The sequence below is a fragment of the Nomascus leucogenys genome, chromosome 16 (genome assembly GCF_006542625.1).
Source record: "Nomascus leucogenys isolate Asia chromosome 16, Asia_NLE_v1, whole genome shotgun sequence".
NCBI classification, from domain to species: Eukaryota; Metazoa; Chordata; class Mammalia; order Primates; family Hylobatidae; genus Nomascus; species Nomascus leucogenys.
In genome coordinates, this window is record NC_044396.1 from 2537475 (window position 1) to 2559937 (window position 22463).

General features: G+C 40.3%; 1 protein-coding gene across 1 annotated transcript in view; it reads right to left on the reverse strand.

The window, feature by feature from the left end:
* Window positions 1-18267, reverse strand: part of SULF1 (sulfatase 1) — a 162515-nt gene extending 144248 nt beyond the window's left edge. Inside the window, exons 1-2 of the mRNA XM_030795160.1 lie at window positions 17989-18267; window positions 9228-9322 (exon numbers count right to left, since the gene is read on the reverse strand). The gene's annotated coding sequence lies outside the window, so the exon portion shown is untranslated. The remainder of the gene's footprint in view (window positions 1-9227; window positions 9323-17988) is intronic.
* Between the last annotated feature and the right edge of the window lie 4196 nt (window positions 18268-22463).

Below are 22463 nucleotides of genomic sequence, written 5' to 3' on the forward strand. Positions count from 1 at the left end.
TAAAATACAAGCAGAATTAGTGCTCCATGCTGTGTGAAACATCTCTATAATACTTAGGAAACTTCTCTTCGTGATGCTTTTTTTCATCATTCTCTATGAAGTTTATTTTCATCTTTCAATGAGGGAATCTTAATAATGGCAAAATAGAAGGGCAGGATGCTATTCTGTACAGTGTTTAACCTGGAGCTTTAAAATTAGATCATTTAAATAGCATGGCTAATTATAGTTGTAGCTGTAAAAAAGTCATCGAATGTATATAACTTGCAAACAAAAGAGTAAAAATTGTTCTGATAATACATGTTATTATACATTTGTCCAAACCCATAGAAAAAACAACACTAAGAGTGAACGCTAATGTAAATTGTGGACTCTGGGTGACGATGTGTCAGTGTAGGCTCCTCAATTGTAACAAATGCACCACCCTAGTGGTGGATGTTGAGAATGGAGGGGCCGTGCATGTGTGAGGACAGGGGTATATGGGAAATCTCCGTACTTTCTTCTCAATCTTACTGTGAACAAAAATGGCTCTAAAAAATTAAGTCTCAACAGATGTTTTGATGAGGCAGATCTATTTTACTCTTTTGTGGAGCTCAGCATGCAGCTCTGTGATGCTGTACTAGGGGAGATGCTAGATCAGAGTAAAAATATCCAGCTGGTTGGGGATCAGAATCTGGACCCATTGAATCTTAAAAGTCTCCATCAGGGGGATCTTTTTATTGGATTTTCATGATTATTAGTTGTTATTTATTAGTATTTGTCAAATCATGATTGAATGGGAGAAAAAAATCTGAACCAAAGGGTAAACAAATCCAAAGAGAAATCAAAAATTAGAAAATTAAAAACTGGTTTAAAAAAGGTTTTCCATCTGTACAGATGCTGATAATATATTCCCAAAGTAGTTTCCCACTCATTGCTTAATTTAGTTTTCTCAATAACTGTCACAAGTGTGCAAATGTACATTTTAAGCATGTAAGCTTAAGGTATTGTTATTACTATTATGCGTGAGGCACATGCATAGGTCCTGCTCCTGTCTAGCACTGGTTTCCAGAGGGTGGGTGCAGAGCCCTGAGACAGGTTTCTCCAGAATACCTGATACATTGACAATGTGTGTGTGTGTGTGTGTGTGTGTGTGTGTGTAATTATGGTATGGACTAACATTATTATCAGGCTGGGCGTGGTGGTTCACGCCTGTAATCCCAGCACTTTGGGAGTCTGAGATGGGTGGATCACTTGAGGTCAGGAGTTCGAGACCAGCCTGGCCAATATGGCGAAACCCCATCTCTACTAAAAATATAAAAATTAGCCAGGCATGGTGGTGCCCACCTGTAATCCCAGCTACTTGGGAGGCTGAGGCAGGAGAATCACTTGAACCCAGGAGGTGGAGGTTGCAGTGAGCCAAGATCACACCACTGCACTGTAGCCTGGGTGACAGAGTGAGACTTTGTCTCAAAAAAAAAAAAAACCCACCAAAAACCCAACACAAAAACATTATTTTCTACTTTGTGAATTACTGGATTTTTGAATTTCTATAAATAAAAATAGTTACTGTGCATAAAGCATTTTACTAATTGGTAAGCATTGTATGAGCCCTTTATATGTTTGAAATCATCTAATCTTCAGAAAAGCGTAATGAAGTTGATGGTATTACTGGCCCCTATTTTTCCAGTAAGGATACTGAAGCATAAAGAAATTAAGTTACAGTTAGCAAATGGCAGAGTGGAAATTCAAACCCTGGCAGTCTGGCTCCCAAATCTGTGCTCCTAACCATTACACCATACTTCTCTCATGGGTCTCTCTAAATTAGGACAACAAGAAAGAGCTTCCCATTTTGAGAAGACAAGTTCACTTTTGTGGGTGATAACTCTTGAACGCCTCCCAAAGGCTCCCTAAGGTAGGAAAGGCTCTTTCTTGCATTACCCTGACATATATCACTGCATATATTTTCAGACATCCACAAAAGCCAATAGCTCAGCTAGTTATAACTAGGTGCATACATGGTATTATTGTCTACATGAGTTACAGAGAAAAAAAATCAATATTTTGATAGTCAGAATTATTGTCTGTCACATTTAGAGGTTGGCTATCACTAGAACAGTTGTTCAAACATGTATGCACAAGTCATGTCATACAAACTCTGTCTTAATATTTTCACAACCAGAAAGCTCCTTAACCTAAATGGACTTTCAAATGAGAAATGTAAACTACATTCCTCTCCTTTTACCCAGGAGGGACATTTCAGCACTTACAAACTACTAAGCTGATACTGTATATGACATTTGAAAAAATTCCTCCATAAGTCAATGCTTGGGGGTAGAAAAGGCAAAAAGAAAATCGAATATTTCCCTGTGAGAAGGGCAGCCTCATGACAGGTATGGACAGTGAGCAGAGGGTTGTCATTTTTTGTCTCTGGCCGCTGTTTGGGGAATCCAGATGATGACAATTTTTCAATCACTTTAGTGCCCAACAGGAGCCAATCAACAAATATTAAAAGCAGTAACACATGTCCCAGGTGAGTTAATTATAGAATTTTTTTCTAATCCTAAAGATGATTTGAAGTCAACCCTTAGCTGAATTCCAACAACAAGTATATAATACAGCACGTGCTATATTTTTCACTTTTATTTTCAAGGTTTAAGCCAGTAAAGATTTTTCACTCTATTTTATTTTGTTATTTTATTTTTTATTTTTAATGCACTGAATACATAGTTATAATCCTGGCAATTCTATGGCCTTCCTTCTTTTCAAGAACATTTTTGAATTTTTGCCAACCATTAAAAAATACACATTGGGATTAGTTTACTGGCAGGCAGAGACATAAAACTAAAAGGATAATGAGACAGAAATAAGGTGATGGGAATAGCACAGTTACGATGGGAACTAATGATCACCATGTGATGCGTTATCCTTTAAATATTAGAACAATAACAATGGGTTGTGTTTGAGTGGCTTCATATGTCTACTCCCCCTACAAGTGCTTTTATGTTCTTGGTCTTTACCACATCCTAGTGAGGGAAATGGGACAAGTACATTCTAATTTTGTAGGAAATTATAGAGTAAATTAGATGACTAAAACCAGAGCCGATATCTTGACTCTCAGCACAGTGTTCTTTGGAGAGAAGAATCCTATGATTCATTATATTATGGCTACTTACCATGAAGAGAGATACTCACAATACCTGTAACCCCTCCAGCACAGTGCCGACTGCTCTGAATGGCTGCTAACCTTTCTCCTATGGCCACTGTGTCCTGCTGGGCATCATACCTCGGGCTAGATCAGGCTCCCATGAATATGGCAGGATGGATTTAGTCTCCTGGGGTATTTATACTTCGTGTAATAAGGAAATACAGTTTTCAATGCAAAAATGCATCAAATCATTTTTGGGTAAAAATTTAAAACCCAGTAATTTTAAAATTAATTTTATGGTGAAATCCATTGTCAGATACCAGGACTCACTTATTTGCTTTGTAAATAATGAATTTACTTAAAATTACACCTGTATTTTTAGTGCTAGTGTCAACTGACTACAGATAATGAACTTAGATTTCTTTAAAGGCTACTAATAAACAAATAGAAAAGAGCATTAAGCACTTTCTTGGAAACTTGAGAACTTCTGATGGTGCTGACAATTTGTTTGGAAATATTTTAGTTACTTTTTATTTTTAAATAATTACCTGGCCGGGCCTGGTGGCTCACGCCTGTAACCCCAGCATTTTGGAAGGCCGAGGTGGGTGGATCACCTGAGGTTGGGAGTTTGAGACCAGCCTGATCAACATGGAGAAATCCCGTCTCTACTAAAGATACAAAATTAGCTGGGCGTGGTGGCACATGCCTATAATCCCAGCTATTCGGGAGGCTGAGGCAGGAGAATCGCTTGAACCCAGGAGGTGGAGGTTGATGTGAGCTGAGATCGTGCCATTGCACTTCAGCCTGGGCAACAAGAGCAAAACTCCATCTCAAAAAATAATAAAAAAAAAAATTATCTTATCTCAAAAACCCCATAGCTAAATTACCTTCTTTTTAAAAATAAGGGTAGCAGGAATCCCTGAGGTTTACTTTAGTGTCTGCCAAAAAAGGACTCCTTCAAAATATGCCTCTTTTCATTCTGATGGCCACAATCCAAAGCAGTTTTCAAATATATTTGTCCCATACACATCTCAGCTTCCCCTACATGCCAGATTATGACATAAGTTTCTTGAATAATTTGAGAGCAAAATCATAAAACAAATATGAATTTCCACCGTAATCCATTTTTTTTACACTTTCATGTAATCTGCAAGAGAGAGAAGGACCTCATATCTCAATATGTACGTACACCTGAAGACCAGTGGCTTACTAAAAAATATTTTTTTTGCAAATTCTCTAAACTGCAGATATCAATGTAAAAAGCCTGTAGTATTTTAATTCTCCTATTATAAATATTCCTGCAGTAAAAATATCCTCAAAAAAGGCCTCAGCCAATGGCTTGTTTTAAGCCCTATTTAATGCAATAATGACAGAATCTTAATAACAGGATTTGACCCCACCACTTAATTATTCCAGGAATGGCTTCTTAGAAAGTCTAATCTTCATTTATAATTATGATGCAGTCTTGTGAAATCTAAGCAGATAAATGCGGTCAAATTAGGACACCATTGAGAAAAGGAACCTAAAATTGAATATTTGCCATTGGAACTAAGGACTCAAGATCAACATAGATCAAACGCTTCCTCTGTAAGTGGAATTAATCAGCCCTACAAATTCTCTACCGTGATACAAGGCAGTATTTCTTCTTGGGAAGTGAATTCCTGAAACCTTCCACTGAGGAATATATTCCATGTTAATTTCAGTATGCCATTTAAAATTATCCTGCAAAAAAGGAACCAATTTAAAACATCTGGCCTGATACCAGATTGAACAGCTGTATTCTGCCTCTTTGAATTCATGGTGTTGTAAGAATCCGGACACTTTTTCTATCCTAAACTGTGGCATGGTGATCTGAAACAAATGTTGGTCCAGTGTGGGCCATTTCAGCACTGGATGGAATGATTCTGCACTTCTTGACCTGTCTTCAAGGTGTTTGGGGAAATAGTTTCACGTGAGCACGGCCCCTTAGGCCCTTCCTGAGAGCATCATGGCAGAGTAATGTCTCATACCAACTTGCGCTTTTGAGCACAGAACGAGATCATTGTTGTGTGACCTGATTTCATTTCAGTGACTGTCTCAGTAAAGAATGACATCATCCCATTCTTTTTCCTTAATATCCACTTGTGAATGTCCCCCAGTCCCCACCCTCATCATAACTAAACTCCTTTCCTTGCCAGGGGAAGAGCTATTTTTCTCTTAACTTCCTGCCTGAATGTATCATTATGGCAAGAGCAAAGAGTTTTCCTTGGGTTGGTCAACGTCTCTGGAGTTTGCTTCCTCGCCATATCAGGCAAAGCACAATTTTATTGGCCATCAAAGCATACTGACAGAGCCATCTGCTGGGACAGGTCTCAGTCAGATGTGAGGAGAGAGGAGCCTGCAAAAGATGGCACAGCCTGATGGGCACAATATTTCTCATCCAATCGGAGTTTGGCATTTTCTTTAAACATAAGCTCATTGGCTTTGAGGACTGTGGTCTAAGCAGATCCATTTAGCTATGTACATACATGGGTGCAAATCTGTGTGCTTGTACATATTAACATTTGCTTATCACTTAGATTTGTATTGAAGTCTCACATGTGAAAGTGATTAGTCTCAAAGGGATAAGAGGATGGTGCAGGAGAAGACAATTTAAAAACCATCATTAAAATGCAAATAAACAGAATGGCTACATGAAGGAAGGTATTGATTGTGTGTGTGTGTGTGTGTGTGTGTGTGTGTGTTTACTGTTATCTCTCTTATAGAGAAAAAGCATGAGTAACTTATATGTCCCACATCCATGTAATGGAACACAATGCACAAATTTAAAAGAACTAAAAGACAATGCAGAAACTGTATGAACCGTTTTGATACAAAGGTAGGTGAAAACAAAACAATAAACATTGTACATTCTCCATGCTTCCAATTTTGTAAAATATTAGGTAGTACCCTATTAAATCACTGCTTTTGTAGGCCAACAATAGTTAAATGAAGCAATTTTCTATGATTCCTCTTAATATATATTTATACAGAAAAGACCAATTGATTTAGGTTAAGTGTGTGATTTAAAAAAAAAAACTCTTAAGCAACTGTTATATGGTTTTTACAACAAATACCTAATTTTAAATGAGTCGATATTCTGTGTAATAAATTGTCCTCTTCAATGAGAAATGTTTCAAAATATGTAAGGGTGATCACAAAGGAAAAGAGTCTACTTTTTAGCACCCCCAAATACAGGTCTCTATATTCTGCAGCAAGATAAATTATCATTGTCTTGGTATCCAATATGCACTTAAAGCAAGACAAGGATAATTTTTAGGGTCCACATCTGATATTGATTCCTTGAAAAGGTTTAGTTTACTGTTACAGTCTATGGGCAATTTTAAGAACCACCTACATTTAAATGAATGTACTAAATTTAACTTAATAATTAAAATAATATTAAAAATAAAGTGCCAGGCACAGCTAAGGCATCCTTATTATAAAATTTTCCATCCCAAATAGGCATTAACAAGGCTAGGAAAAGTCTTAATTTTCTCAAAAACAACATAGTTGCTGTTCTAAGTTATCCCATCTGTGTGCACCAAACCTTGTCCAACAGTGCAATATTAGTGTCCAGAAGGTACAATAAAGGCCGTTCATATTTTGGCAGGTGTATTTTAAGCTGAAAACCAGGCTTCACACACATACACAAAAGCAATCTGTTCCACAGGTGTGAACATTTTTGATGAGAACCCTCAAAATCTCCCCCAAGCTGTGAAATTTAATTGTCCTTTTGGTGTCTTCTCATATGTGAATACAACCTATCTCTCCTTGGAACAAGGGACAATCTGGCAATCTGAAAGACAGGAAATGCTTGGGCAGCTTCTGAGATTTGCTTATAATATCTTCTTGTACTTTCTCTTGGGTTATGTAATTTAGAGGTGATGCCAAGTTCAATGAGCTACAGGTAAGCAGTTCTGAATATTAAATGAAAGAACTTTATATCCAAATGATATGAGCAGAGAGGCAACCCAGGTGGCTGGGTGCGGTGGCTCATGCCTGTAATCCCAGCACTTTGGGAGGCCGAGGCTGGCAGATCAAGAGGTCAAGAGATCGAGACCATCCTGGCCAACATGGTGAAACCCCGTCACTACTAAAAATACAAAAATTAGCCAGGCGTGGTGGCACGTGCCTGTATTTCCAGCTACTTGGGAGGCTGAGGCAGGAGAATCGCTTGAACCCAGGGGTCGGAGGTTGCAGTGAGCCAAGATCGTGCCACTGCACTCCAGCCTGGCAACAGAGGAAGACCCTGTTCATTTTGAAAAAAAAAAAAAGAAAGAAAGAAAAGTGGCCTCTTCATAGCACAAGAGAAACTAAGAAAGATACTTTGAGAAATCAGGTCCTCAGGGACCTCTTCAGAAGATGAAGGGTGCTCTCATAGTATCAGGGGTTTTCCAGTCTCTTCTATGGTTAATTTTGAATGGTATGGCACTGAAGGCGAACCTTGTTTTTTCCAACATAAAAATTGATGCATCAGGCTAGAGTTTCACAAAGAAAATGTTCACAATATGATTCAAGAAGATAAATAACTCTTGAGAAGTTCCAGTTCTGTTCATTGAACTTACTACTTATTCAATGAACTTGTTCATTGAATTATTAAACATTTATGTTTTGAAGTTTCTGTTTTAGAATATTTCCTTCTCATGTTAGAGCTCTGAAGTAAGGAGACCTAACTTTCAACTTATATTCTCTTACTGTGGATTTGGCTCGTTTATGACAAGCATCTGATACAGTGTTGTAATCAGCCATGGGGGTTAATACCCCATGCCATCTTCAGACAAAGCTCCAAGAATTCTAGAAAAACTGCTGATGCTTATAACTTTATGTCAAAGAACTAACCTGTCTCCCATACACTTTCAACCATTCACTTTCTTCACGTATAACTTGTAGAATGAAGGCAAAAATGTTTAATTCCGTAAGTATTAGAATGAGAAGCTGGATAAAACAACCCTGAAAAGGCAAACCTGAAATTCGGGCCAGACTTGAAGACGTTGCTTTTTGGGTGAGGTTCATGAAAGTTTTGGTGATTACAGGACTTATTCCAAGCCAACTTGAGCCAACAGAAGGCTTAGAATAAAAATCAAGCAGGCTGGTTGTGGTGGCTCATGCCTGTAATCCCAGCACTTTAGGAGGCTGAGGTAGGCAGATCACTTGAGGTCAGGAGTTCAAGACCAGCCTGGCCAACATGGTGAAACCCCATCTCTGCTAAAATACAAAAATTAGCTGGGGGGTGGTGGCAGGTGCCTGTAATCCCAGCTACTTGGGAGGCTGAGGCAGGAGAATTGCTTGAACCCAGGAGGTGGAGGTTGCAGTGAGCCGAGATCACACCACTACACTCCAGCCTGGGTAACAGAGCGAGACTCCCTCCCAAAAAAAAAAAAAAAAAAAAAATTCAAGCAAATAGCAATGATTCTGGAGTGACTAATGAAATAGAGAGGAACTGAACATTTTCATTGCATTAGTTTGGTTAGGGGTGAAGGGGAGCAACTCTCAGAGTTGACATTTGAAAAAGTCTCATGGGGTTGTACCCTCATATGAACCCAACCCCTAGCAATGTTTTTGCCACCAAGGTGAAATTGCTGAGATGGGTTGCCACGACTCTCCCTGGCTCCATGAAAGCTCTTGGCACTAATGTTTATCTGGCCAAGGAAAGAAACTGTGAGGACGAGCTGTGAATAAATCAGATATCTGTACAGCCTTCACTCCTGACACTGTGGAGTATGTTGTGGATGACTGTACGTGGCGGGCCTACCACACTGCCCCCTAATTCCCCTGAGCTTCCTTCCTGAGCAGCTCATAATATGTCAATAGTCATATGATTGTTTAGATTCCCATTTTTCAGATGGTTCTTCTGACATTTCTTAGGACTGATTTCGTGACATGGCTCTGCCACGTGGAAGGCCCCTTTTAGCTCTCTCAGCCAACAAGAATGAAAATGTGATGGGAAGGTAGAGGACCATTGACTTTTCAGTTTCTGCCAGTTCTGAACAATTCCCCATCCCTGAAATGTTCCCCTCTTCAAGTGACATAGAGTACCCAGGTGGCCCTTGGTTTAAGCTAGAGATAAAAATTTGATGAGTACCTTTGAAGATTTTCTGCAATTATTCTGCCTTGAAGAACCTGCATGTCATTTGCCAAGTTTATCTTCTTTAGATGATGGTGGGTGGCCGTCAGCACCTACGGTGGAAGAGAACAAAAGTGCCATCAGTTAACGTTTTATCAGCAATTCCTCTCATCTTTCAGATGTTGCCCTTTCACAGCCTCAAAGGGGGTGATCATTAGGAACAATATTCTCTAAATTTCATCCAGACCGATTTTCTTACAATCACTCGCGAGAGTCTTTGAAGCATTGTGGGTGATTCGGTCCTTTTGTAGAAGTTTCTATTTTGACCGCTTCTCCAACAATGAAAAGACTTTCCATTAGATTCATTTCATATCATTCTTTGACTGGTTTTCATAGAAACATTAAAGAAGAATTTCCTTTTAAAAGTTTACAAAGTGTTCCAAGTTTAAAGGTTGAGTGCTGTCTAATTTCAGGTTGGGAGACCCATTTTAAAGGAAAACGTGCTGAATCATAGAATCTTTTAAAGTTGCAGCAAGCTATTATTTGAGGAGTAGCAAAGTAAGCATTTCCAAGTGGTTAGATTTGTTTATATTCCACATTTTTAACAGCTGAAAAATGTAAGTGATTAAAATAAATTTGAACACTTTGAATAAGAGTGTTTTAAGTATCAGATGAAGCAATCTTGCTGCCATGAACATTCTGACATATACACACTGTATGTAAACATGCATATGATATAAAAGAGAACATAATATAAGATAGAACAGGGAAATGAGACATCTTATTTAACAACTCAGAATTTCCTTTACATTTAAAAAATATTGATCATGCCCATGTAAATATTAATGTTTAATAAAGCAGTTCATTTAGAGTCTTCATACTTTTCCACTGGTGACTACAATTGTACCTTGGTATACATATGGGGGGATCTCAGAGATAATGGGTGCAGATTTTTTCCCTCCATAGGCCTGGAATCTCTTTTCATCCTGAGCTGGCCTTGGCGAGTCAGGTTAAGCCCCAGGTCCTTTGCTTTGCTCTGGATGGATCACTCCTACCACAAGATTGCTGCAGCAGTGCCTCCTTGGAGCTGGCCTGGTGCTGCAGGATTCACTTTCCTCCCACACCACTCTCATCACCCCTCTTTCCACTTCAAACAGCAGTGAAACTCTGCCGTTGCTAGTTTTATGCCACCCTCTGCAATATGGCCCACTTCACCCATTAGGCCTCTAGATCACTCGCTTCACTGTGCTTCTCCTCCTGGGGGTTGGGGAGTTCTAGGAGAACTTTTTCCATCCTGTCTCCATAGTGCTGGTATCACAAATTATTAGAAGCATCATGCGGATGTCCACTTGTAAAATATGTTCTGAGAGGACATATACATGTTTGTGCTTATAACTGTATGTGCACCTCATGATCTCCTACAGTGGTGAAAGTTTACATCTGAATGTGATGTCGAAAGTATCTGGCTGTGGTTAGGCTGGCACACTCTGATGTCAAAAGAATACCTTTTCTGAGACTGTTCTGAATACGCTACCAGGCAGCCGAGTCTGGAATGAGATGCCGGAATACCAGGCTACGGCATTCACTGGCTATGTGGCCTTGAGCACATTACTTAATTTCTCTATGCCTGAGTATTCTCCTCCGACAAATGGGAATTTAAAATGGTATCTACCCCATAGGGTTGATGTGAGGATTGCATGAAAACATTCATGTGAAAAACTTGCCTAGCACAAAATAAGGGTTCAATAAACATCGGCAATCATTATTACTTGGATTGATTTTTTTTAGACCAGTAATAAAGATACAACCTTCATTGCATATTTGCAATCAAAAGACATTTTCATGAAATGAGACCAGAATTTTCTTAAATTTTATAAATGTAGACTTTGATTTCTCATCATTAAAATGATAATGTGTAGGCCAGGTGAGGTGGCTCATGCCTGTAATCCCAGCACTTTGGGAGGCTGAGATGGGAGGATTGCTTGAGGCCAGGAGTTCAAGACCAGCCTGGGCAACACAGTGGGATCCTCATCTCAACCAAAAAATTTAAAAACTAGCTGGGCGTGGTGGTGTGCACCTGTAGTACCAGCTACTTGGGAGGCTGAGGCGGTGGGATTACTTGAGCCCAGGTGTTTGAGGCTGCAGTGAACTATGATCACACCACTGCCCTCCAGTCTAGGAAACAGAGCTAGAGTCTGTCTTTAAAAAAATAAATAATAATAATGTGTGGTATAATCATATAATAATTTAATTGTTATTGGTTATTGAAGAAAGAACAGAGGCAGCCTAAGTTCCTGCTGATATGTGTATGCACGTGAGAGTCAAATACTTCCTGCTGTGTTATACGAAGCTTTGTTTGTTCCCCAGAATAGAGAAGGGTGATGGGATGACTTGGCCCTCGCAGTTCTCAGCTCCAAACTCTACACCCCAGAGGACTGATTGCCTGGATCCTTTCTTCTCTATAGGTGCCATCTTGTAACAGTTCCTTACAAACAGGTGTAATACTTAATATGCAATAGAAATTCCTTTTGTTAAAATATTTTTTCCAATTTCATTAATGAAATTGTTAAAACAAATTTATTCTTTAGTTTCAGCAAAACAGCATCATCTGGCAAAGAGGATTAATATGAATTAGAGTATTATTGTGTATGGGTTTCGTTTATCCTTAGAGACTTATTTTGAAATTTTAATAGTATAAATAGAATTATGTTAATGTGTATTTATAGCTATATAAACATAAAGCAACTTATACATAGCTTTTTGGGTACATATTTCAGTAACATTTTAATAGATAATAATGTAAGTCTGGGACCTGTTGCAGTGGCTCGTGCTTGTAATCCCAGCAGTTTGGGAGGCCGAGGCGGGCAGATTGCTTGAGGTCAGGAGTTTGAGACCAGCCTGGGCAACATTGTGAAACCCTGTCTCTACTAAAAATACAAATATTAGCTGGGCATGGTTGCACATGCCTGTGATCCCAGCTACTAGGGAGGCTTAGGTGGGAGGATGGCTTGAGCCCAGGAAGTCAAGGCTGCAGTGAGCCAAGATTGTGCCACTGCACTCCAACCTGGGTAATAAAGTAAGACTCTGTCTCAAAATAAATAATGTAAGTCTGTACTGGAGCTCCATGATCCATTGCGTGGGTGGAGAAATGTTTCCTGAGGCCAGTTTCTTCAGGGTCCCACCCAAAAACAGTCCTCTCCCTGCTTTCACTCCTCTGTTCTTTATCTGGAAAAGTCCACTTTTCTCTCTTCCACATATTAAAACTCTAAGCTCCCCTCTGGGATCAGCTAAAATCTCATTTTCTGACAGCCTCGATTTTCATTAATCCCTGTCACTAGAACTCATAACACTTGAAACCTGTGCCACATAGTGTGGCACTTAGTTATACAGTCTCGACTACCATCTCTATGGCCTGCATGCAGGATGGTCTCATCTCTCTGGTCAGGGTGAGGGTTTTGTCTTGGGCTTTGTCTCCATCTTATGGCATCACAGTGTGGCCCTAGTAACTATTGGAAGGTGGCTGAGCCTCACTGTAAAGGACAGTCAGGATCTGAGTCACCGATGGATCCTTGGTTTGTTTTTGGGTTTATTTAAGTTTTGGTTAAAAATATAGACTCCAAGACTCTGAATGTTTTCTCAAGCAATAACAAATTGTCAGCCCACAGTGCTGAAGCTGGCCACAAAAACTTGAAAGGACCAGGAAACCAGGGGCCTAGCTGTGGGTCATTGCGTCCCTTTCTTTTGCTTAAGTCAGACTTAGGATGTTTTCTGTAAGTCATGACTCAGTACAACTCTGATGTGTGTGTGTGTGTGTGTGTGTGTGTGTGTGTTTGTGTGTGTGTAGAGAGAGAGAGACAGAGAGAGCACTCATGAGTCTCAGTTTTTCTGTTCCTATAATAAAAGGATAAGGTAAAACTGGAAGACCTCCAATATCTCTTCTTACTCTAAAATTCTATAAAATATTGGCACGTATGGCGATTAATCTGACATTACCATCTTCAAATAAGTGTGGGGGTGTGCCAGAATTTCACCTGTTGAGAATATATTGGGAAGTTAAGCTTGATCGTTTAACAGCTGTACTTTAAGAGTTTGGTTTGGCTTCGCTCTCTGTGTCAGTGTGTTACTGCAATTAGCACTTAGGAATCCATGCTATAAAGCAACTAGATGATTGAACTTAACTCTCTTGGTTGTCTCCATTGTTCAGAAATCAAGCTGCATTTCCTGGCTCTGAAACTTTGTAAACTCATCAAATTTTGCTGCAGAGAAATGTCATTAAAATAACAGTCCTTAGTGGAAAACACTAGCACCATTCATCAGTAGCAAAATGCTGAAACAGTAACTGATATTTTTAAACTGTGAATTGGAGGCATTTTTGTATACTTTACACATACACACATTTAGACAGATGTGTAAGGTAAATGTTCATTTTTCCTATGCAGTTGTCCTTTAATTGTCTCTTAAAAGTGGCTTTAGTCTTGTTGCTTAAGAACATTCTGGGCCGGGCCTGGTGGCTCATGCCTGTAATCCCAGCACTTTGGAAGGGTGAGGTGGGTGGATCATGAGGTCAGGAGTTTGAGACCAGCCTGACCAACGTGGTGAAACCCCATCTCTACTAAAAATATAAAAATTAGCCAGGCGTGGTGGCAGGTGCCTGTAATCCCAGCTACTCAGGAGGCTGAGGCAGGACAATTGCTTGAATCCAGGAGACAGAGGTTGCAATGAGCTGAGATTGTGCCACGGCACTCCAGCCTGGGTGACAGATCAAGACTCTGTCTCAAAAAAAAAAAAAAAAAAAAAAAAAAGAAAGGAACATTCTGTTTTAGCTTCTGTCTCCTTGGAAAGTAATAACTGGTTCCAAACTGCTTTTCTTAAAGGGTTGTTGGAAGGTCCAAAGTGTGCTCATTAGAAAACTTATGCTGAACCACACAAACCTTGCCATGGATGGTGCACGCATGTGGGACTTACTTCATACACAATTGACATGGGGCCAGAAAACATGTGAACAGGAAGCCAAACCCAAGAGAAAGTTGAGGAGCTTCCAGCTTTCCATGGAGCATAAGAAGAAGCAAAATCCAGCAACAGTTTGGACTCAGGTGTCTGGGGAACTTCACAGCTGCGAACTATCCACTCTTCAAACGCTGCAGAGGCAAAGCACAGTGGCTCAGGCAGCACCCAGCTGGGAGTAAATCATTATGTCAGCTAACCTAAAAAGATTGTGAGGGTGTAGCACTTGCTTATGAAGCCAAGTTTAAACGGCTTGAGTAACCTAAATGTGGAATGACCAGCACCATATATGGAAGCTCAGTATAGTCTTCATACTTCAATTGTGCTAATGGGAAATTCCCCAAATACATCTTGCTCCTTCCTTAAATAATGAACTTTCCCATGATGCAAAGTCATCTTATTCAAAAGTATGTATTTGGTGATTATTTTGCATAGCTGAGATGTTAACGGTTCCTTTTTGGGACACTTCTTTTTTTATGGCAAAAGCATTTTAGCAAAAATAGAAATGTTTTTCACCACTTCAAAAGTCAAAGATGATTTCCAAAGTTTGGTGAATTAAGTGAGCCATCAGAAGTGGAAGAAATTCAGATTGTTATCAAATGTTATCTTTCTAATAAGTGGTAAGGCTCTTTATATTTAGAGGTGGAAATAGCTTTTTAAATCTGTTTTTAAATGTGTTGATACAGTTCACCTACCAGAAAGAAATATTATACCACTTTGCAAGACTAGCCATAAAGTCTGGGGCTAAGCCCTTTTTATAAGAAATGGCATTTGCTCTGAAGTGCTCAGGTAGGGTAAGAGCTCTGAAATCCAGGAAATCCGATAGAGGCTTTGCCTAGAAGATTAAGTGCTGAGCACAGAAAGGGTGAAAGGGTATAAGAAAACCAGGGTTATCAAGTAATCAGACCTCAAGATTTAAAAAGTCACAGCTTCCTGCCTGCTAATCAGATTGATTTCTATTCATTCAAAATGTTAAAATTCTTCCAGTTGTCATCTTTAAAAAATTCGCAAATGTTACCCACCTCTCCATTCCAATTATGCTCTGTTCAAGAGTATGGGAAGAATTTACTGGTCACACTGAAGAAGGATGAAATTATTGTAGACTAAATAATGACCAGGTAAGAAATTACTTCCTTTGTGTTAGTCTCTGAGTGAGTTCCTCGTTCAAGAGAAGTGAAAAATCCCTGTTAAGGAAAGGGCTTGTTTTTGATAACTATTACTTCTTCAGGTATATGTGCTTTTTATGAACAAGTATTCTACTAGCTCATAGATCTTTAGTCTCTGCTCATTTCTGAAGTCTCTGAAGAAGTAAAAATTACTCTCTTTGAGGGTACACATAGCTACAGGCATGGGCTTCCTATTGAAAAGTTAATGAGAAAAAAATTCATCTGGCAGCAGGGACACAAGATTAAAGCTCTGATTTCATTGAGTCCAGATAGTGGCCATTTCTTGGGGGGCATTAGAACATAATAGGGAGAGCTCAGTCTTCATGTATCTCCTCAAAATTTCAAAGACAAAAATCTAGCTTTTTTTTTTTTTAAAGAGCCAGGGTCTCACTATGTTGCCCAGGCTGGAGTGCAGTGGCTATTCACAAGTTTGATTATAGTGCACCATAGCCTTGAACCTCTGGGCTCACGAGATAAGGAGGCTTCAGCTTTCTGAGTAGCTGGGACTACAGACACATGCCACCACATCCAGATGATAATTTTATACTTAAAAGAATTGCTTTTTATTTTTACTCAGTGTTGCAGTCTAACCTCTTAGTGATATCTCAACCTATTACTCCAACTAACTCAATTTTCTTCTATAAACCAGTACCTCCTCTTGTTTTGTGGTATTCTATTACAACTACCCCATTGCCCAGGCCCAAAACTAATATTATAAAAGTTTCCTTTTCCTCCCTTCCCTTCATCCAGTCCTGAGTCAAGAATGTTCTACCTTCTAAATATCTCTGGAATCTGTGCCTTATTGTCCACCTACACTGCTCAGTGCCCCCAGCAGTTCTCACTGGAACACTACAATAGTTTCTCTCTCTTTTTTTTTTCTTTGAGACAGGACCTCACTTTGTCACCCAGGCTGGGGTGCAGTGGCACAAACACAACTCACTCTAGCCTCCACCTCCTAGGCTCAAGCGATCCTCTTGCCTCAGTCCCCGGAGTAGCTAGGACTACAGGTGTGTGTCATCATGCTCAGTTAATTCAGTTTGACCAAACTAAGCCTCAAATCCAGATCTCATCAAAGCTTGTGATCTTTCTATTATGATTGAGTTTGCCTTTGAGGCTAATGCTGAGATTCTGTGGTTCATCTTTGTAATCAAATTAGGTAAAATATAGAATTTAGTGTTGAAATACCACTTTTAAATTTAGGGGTAAAAGCAACTAGAATCCAGTCTTATTTTTGACTTTAATTATACCTTAGAATTTCATGGGAGCCACAGAGAATTCAAAGGGAAAATATCATTTAAAAAGAATCTAATAAAAGACATAATTTTATAATATTTCCCATGTGTGTTAATAAATAATGAATAAATATTGTAATCTGAAAGTTAATGTGAAGTAAATTTCTCCACTTGATCCATTTTGGATGTTATACTATCATATAACATACTGAGCACTAGATAGATACAACAAATGTAAGAATTTACGATAATTAAATACACATATACACACTAACATATACACACATATTATACATGGTTTGCACATCCATTCATCTAGAGGTAAAGATGAGAGAGGCTTACGAATGAATCACAGCACTCACAGCATTAAAAGTGAGAGGTCTTGCTTTTCTACATTATTACCAATTTATAGTTCTTAGTTTTCTTACCTGAAATCTTATTAAAACAATAAATCTCTGTATCTCATAGCATACCAAGTTATAATCATGGTTTTATAAATGCAAATTGTACAATTGCCCAAAATAGACCCTTTGTTTTTTGGCTTGTTCAAACAGCAAGTCATAGTTGCTAAGTATTCAGAAGTTGTATCTTTCTTCATGTTATTCTAGAGTTTTAAATTCACCTCTTGTTGAAAAGCCGTTCCTCAAAGCAGTGAGCATAATCTCTGAGAAGAGTACTCTGTTAATTCAGCACTCTTTACAGAAACATAATTTGATAACAGGGCTTTGAGTTTTGCCTGTGCTTAAAAAGTTAGTGTCCATGTTTCTTTAATATTAGAAGCTTCAGTTACGCAGTGAAAAATTTAATAAAAATTCACATGTCCACTATAGCTACAGTGTTTTGTACAGTTCACCGAAGCCAGTGCAAGTTTCAAGCCTGCGCTGAAAGATGGGATTTATTTCGTAGTGTGAAAAGAAACTTTCAACAATTACAACTGATTGAAATTGTGAGTACCCAAGGCAGAGAAACTGAAGACCGAAGTGGCATCATTTCTCCTAGTCTAACAAGCCAGGTGACTAACTAGGGCTCCTCTTAAGGGCAAAAAGGGGTGTGTGTGTGTGTGTGTGTGTGTGTGTGGTGGGTATCAACAGCCAGACATCACCAGAGTGCTGTGAAAGTGGCCAATTTCAGCACCTCGCCTGGGTACTATTTTGTTAAGTGAATTAATTATCAACAGAAACCTCTTTCCCCTCTTATTATCATTACAAGGGACCAAATTTGGGTGGAGTACTTTGGCCAGAAACATACCTTCCATCATCTGAGAATCTAATGAATAATAATATGATGAATAATGAATAAATAATACGAAAAGGACAGGGACAGGAAGGAAAGTTTGTCTTCTTTCTTTTTAAAGTAAAAGCAGAGCACGATACTTACAAAAGCCGCCTTCAAAATCTTCTCTAGAGAAAAAGCTCTGGGAACAGGGAGGAGGCAGAGGAGCAGAGATAAGGTGGCAGCGGAACTTCCTTCCTCCTCCGGAGGGGGAGAGTCATGTTCCTTATCTGCCCTGACCTCCGAGGAGCGCCGGCAGCCAGGAAGGCCCGGCCTCTGATCCTCGCTGCCCTGGCTCCTGGCCTCTGCGCCTGGGGTTTCCTAGTTGCCGATCAAGCCGCCGCGGCCAGACACCGGCCCCAAGATTCATTAGCGACGGTCTGCGAAGTGCTCGCAAGATGAAGACGGTTATATAAGCCCGCGTATTATTATCATCACACACCCCCATAGAACCAACGCTGCCAGACAAACAAAAGGCAGTTCCAAGAAGAGGAGGAGCAGAGGCAGAAGTTACACTAGGGGTGAATTTCGGGACACGGCTAAAAGGACTGGGGGAAAAAAAAAGGGCAACTCAATATGTGCATGCAAACCTCGGCAAACAAACTGCGCTGCAGCCGGCCGGTTTGGACGGCGGCGGGCAGGGGCTCGGGGTTTCCAGGCATGCGGTTCCGGCTCCCTGAGCACCCGGCACAGTAGCTGCCTGTGGCAGGATGGAGTGGATGGGAAGATATGGTATTTGGAAAGCCAGGCGTTCCAGAGACCGAGTGCTCAGTAAACACTCATGTTTCTTAGACTCAGACCAGGTGCTTCTGCTGGTTCTCTTTATTCCTGGTCTCTTATTTTCCTAAGGATGCTTGGCCAGGAGGTCCCTGTGCCCTGTCGACCCCTCTAATTTTCAACCTCTCTGGGTCTCTTCTCTCCTCTCTGTGGGAGCAATAAACGGAACCAGAGCGCTCTTTCCACTGAGCCTGAGTCCACTGAGAAAGCTCTGATTATTCTGATCACCAAGCTTCCCTCCCCTCTCCCACAACTTGCTACTCATATTTTCTTTAAATTATTATTATTCTGTCCTGCGCCTGCCACTGCTTCCCAACACGCCGAAGAAATTCCTCATCCTGGCACTCAAAGCCCACAATTTCTGTCTCCACACTAATTTCCCGCTTCCCATCCCGCCCTCCCGCCTCACCTACTCCCCAGCACATTAGAATGTGAATCATTCTCTAAAGACGGCCTTTCAATTCTCCATTTCCCATCTTTACTCACCCCCATCCTCACACCCACTTCCTTCAAGGCTCAGTTCAAATCCCGCCTCCCCCACAAAAGCCTTCCCCAATTTCCCCTCTTTTCTCCCCGTGACTCTGTTTCTCTGTTGTCATTCCGCATGCGTTGTCTGTCTCCATAGGTTTGGAACATTGCGTTGTTCTCCCTGGTGGCCCAGGACAGGGCCCCGCATAAAGCAGGTGCTTAGTGAGTATTCATTGAATGAAACTGACAGCTGACCAGATCTTACCTGCATTGTCGCCAGCTATATGGGCATAGGTGAGAGCCACCACATGGTACTAAAATGTGGATGGTTGTCGGATATATGCAATAGGTTCATGAGGGTTTGTAAATTTGCATAAGTTAAAAAAGAAAGCTTTTCTAAAACTTGGAGGGGAGTCTCTAAACTTCACTCAAGTCAGCTTACTTTAGGACGTAAGTTCATGAGGCAAACAGGAGTGTTGGCATCTGTTGATCCTTTGCTACTGCACATTAGAGGACCTGTAACTGGAACTTCCTTTACAGAATGCCAGGAAAATTCTCCAAAGGTGAGATTTTTCAGACATCACTGGCTTCTGGGACTGATTTTATGGAGGAACTCCTCCACTATTGAAATAATATGTGCTATCACAACAGCAGCTCAGCAAATGAACAACTGCTCTCCGGTGAATTGTTTTATGATATGGGGTGAAATATAGAACACAAGCTGTCAGATACTGAATTTCTTGTGGCTTTGTATTAAAGTGTTCTTAATGACATTTCCCCTGTTATTTTTTGGTAAAAGTAACATGCTTCAAATTCCACCTGTGCTAGTTGGATCGACTGTAGTGTCATTTAAGAGACTTGGGGTGTGTCTATGCAGTACGTGCTCTCCACGCATACAGATTGTTCGGTGAATTAGAAGAACTTTCCCCCCTACACTAATTTGGAACAATCAAAACCAATTCAGGTTTTAAAGAATTTTGGCCTCATGTTCCTGAGGATTCAGCTTCAGGAATGACAGCGATTTTACTGCAAATTTGTAGTTCAAGTGTAGGATCATCTCTTATTTTGTTATGCTCAGGTGAGGACCATAACCTTTATTATAGCTACTATTTATGAATCCCTCCTGGGTTTCAGGAACTGGCCTAGATGCTTTACACGTCTTTTTAACCTAGCAGAGCTATTTTTATTTTTGCTTTACAGATGGGTAAATTGAGTCTGGTCATACAGCTTAGAAAGTAACAGAACTAGGATTTGAATCTAGGTCTGTCTGACTCCATAGTCAATGACTTTTCTATTCTACTGAAAGATGGAAGAAACCTGAGATATTATCTCATCTGGTGGTTTTCAAACTGGGTTCCAAGAAGCTTTAGGCTTTCAAGGGGTACTTCAGGAACCTTGGCAGTGTGTAGGAAGCAGACGAACGTGAGGGAGGCCAGGCAATCTGGCTTGGACTTTACTCAATTGGATTCAAACGGAGAAATATTATTTCCATCTGTTTTATAGAGTGACTTTAGACTTTGAGACAATGGTTTTGCTGCTAAAAAAAATATTTTAAAACTCTTGTTTAACTTCCTCATTAAAGAGTATAGCCATGCATGGTGTCTCACGCCTATAATGCCAGCGCTTTGGGAGGCTGAGGAGGGCGGATCACAAGGTCAGGAGATGGAGACCATCCCGGCTAACACGGTGAAACTCTGTCTCTACTAAAAATACAAAAAATTAGCCGGGCGTGGTGGTGGGCACCTGTAGTCCCAGCTACTTGGGAGAGGCTGAGGCAGGAGAATGGCGTGAACCCGGGAGGTGGAGCTTGCAGTGAGCCGAGATCGCGCCACTGCACTCCAGCCTGGGAGACAGAGCGAGACTCCGTCTCAAAAAAAAAAAAAAAAAAAAAAAAAAAGAGAAAAAAAGAAAAATGGAAGACGGAAATATAGCCACAATGGCAAGCTAGACTTTTTTTTTTTTTTTTTTTTTTTTTTTTTTTTAGCCCTCTGGCTGTAAGTTTAAAGTTTGTCAACATTTACCTTGTGACAGACTAAAATTAAGTAAAGAGTTAAAGATGAAATTTGTCTGGATGATTTAGGGCTCTCCTACTCTCTTTCATTCAAACCAAAGGGAGGAGTGTAGGATTCTTCTGCATGAGTCATTTAGCTAATTACATGGTCTTGGCCTGAGAGTCCTCCTGCTAGGAAAACTGCTTAAACTCCCATTTTATCAATCTAGTCAAAAGTGGCTCTTTTCTTGTGAGACAAAATAGGTGTGGAAAAGACCTTAGAGAGATCAGGCATGGTCAAGGGAACATGAGTCTCACATAAGTCGGTATAGTTTGTATGGATCGGCTTGTAAGGCCTAAAATCTCACGTGCTACCTTGGTATTTATTATCTTTGAGCCTCACCAGGACCCCCCAAGGCCTAGCTGTGAGCTCTCCTGCTTTCATAGATATGTCCCCTCCAGCAAGAAAGGATGCCCACCTGGCTCATTCCTCTGTCAGCTGGGCCAGCCTCACTCCACCAGGTCTTCAACCTAATGGGTTTTACTTCCTTACCAGCCCACACAATTATTCAAACAAGCCAATTACACCTTCCCCGGGGAGCCTGAGGGCACCGCATTCTCTTGTTACTACTGCCTCCCGCAGCCTCTGCTTGTCCACTCTGTTCCCGGTGCAACCCCCGTGTGCCCTGCGTGGTATGTGTTATCCTCCTTCCCTGGGCTGTGAGTTTATGTGACTCTTAAGCTGCTGTGGCTCTCATTTGTCCACTGTTGGGTGCCGTGTATTTGGCCATCCCCAGATCCCTAGGATGGACTCCCTCCCTCACCAACAGGGTGAAGAGGAGGTGAATAAAAAATGATCAGACATTAGTCGTAATACTAAATGGAATTTTCGCCGAGAACTAGTGCCAAACGGCCCATCCGTTGGAGTTTTGCTGTTGGGCTATTTCCAAATAGAAATAAATTTTAACTGAAACGATGTGAGCTGGAACTGACCTTTATTAATTTCAGGGCCCATGAGTTTCCTCACTTGCTCTTTTTAATTTTTATCATTCTCACCTGGAGAGTTTGGGGAGCAACAGCACTCTTCTCTTTCCTGAGACGGCTTAACTATAGTCCTGCCTAGAGGCAAAGGGACAAAAAGATGACCCTTCTATTCTTGTCATTTAAATCTTTGCTAACTGCATTATTTCAGTAAAATGTAGCAGGAAGAATTTTTTCTCATCTCCACAGGCAAGAGATTGTAATAAACATCCTTTTTTTTGGCCATCAGAAACAACCTAAAATTAATATGTTTCCAGAGTCTCAGCCCTAGAAACAAAGCTTCAGATGTTATTTCTTTTCCTAT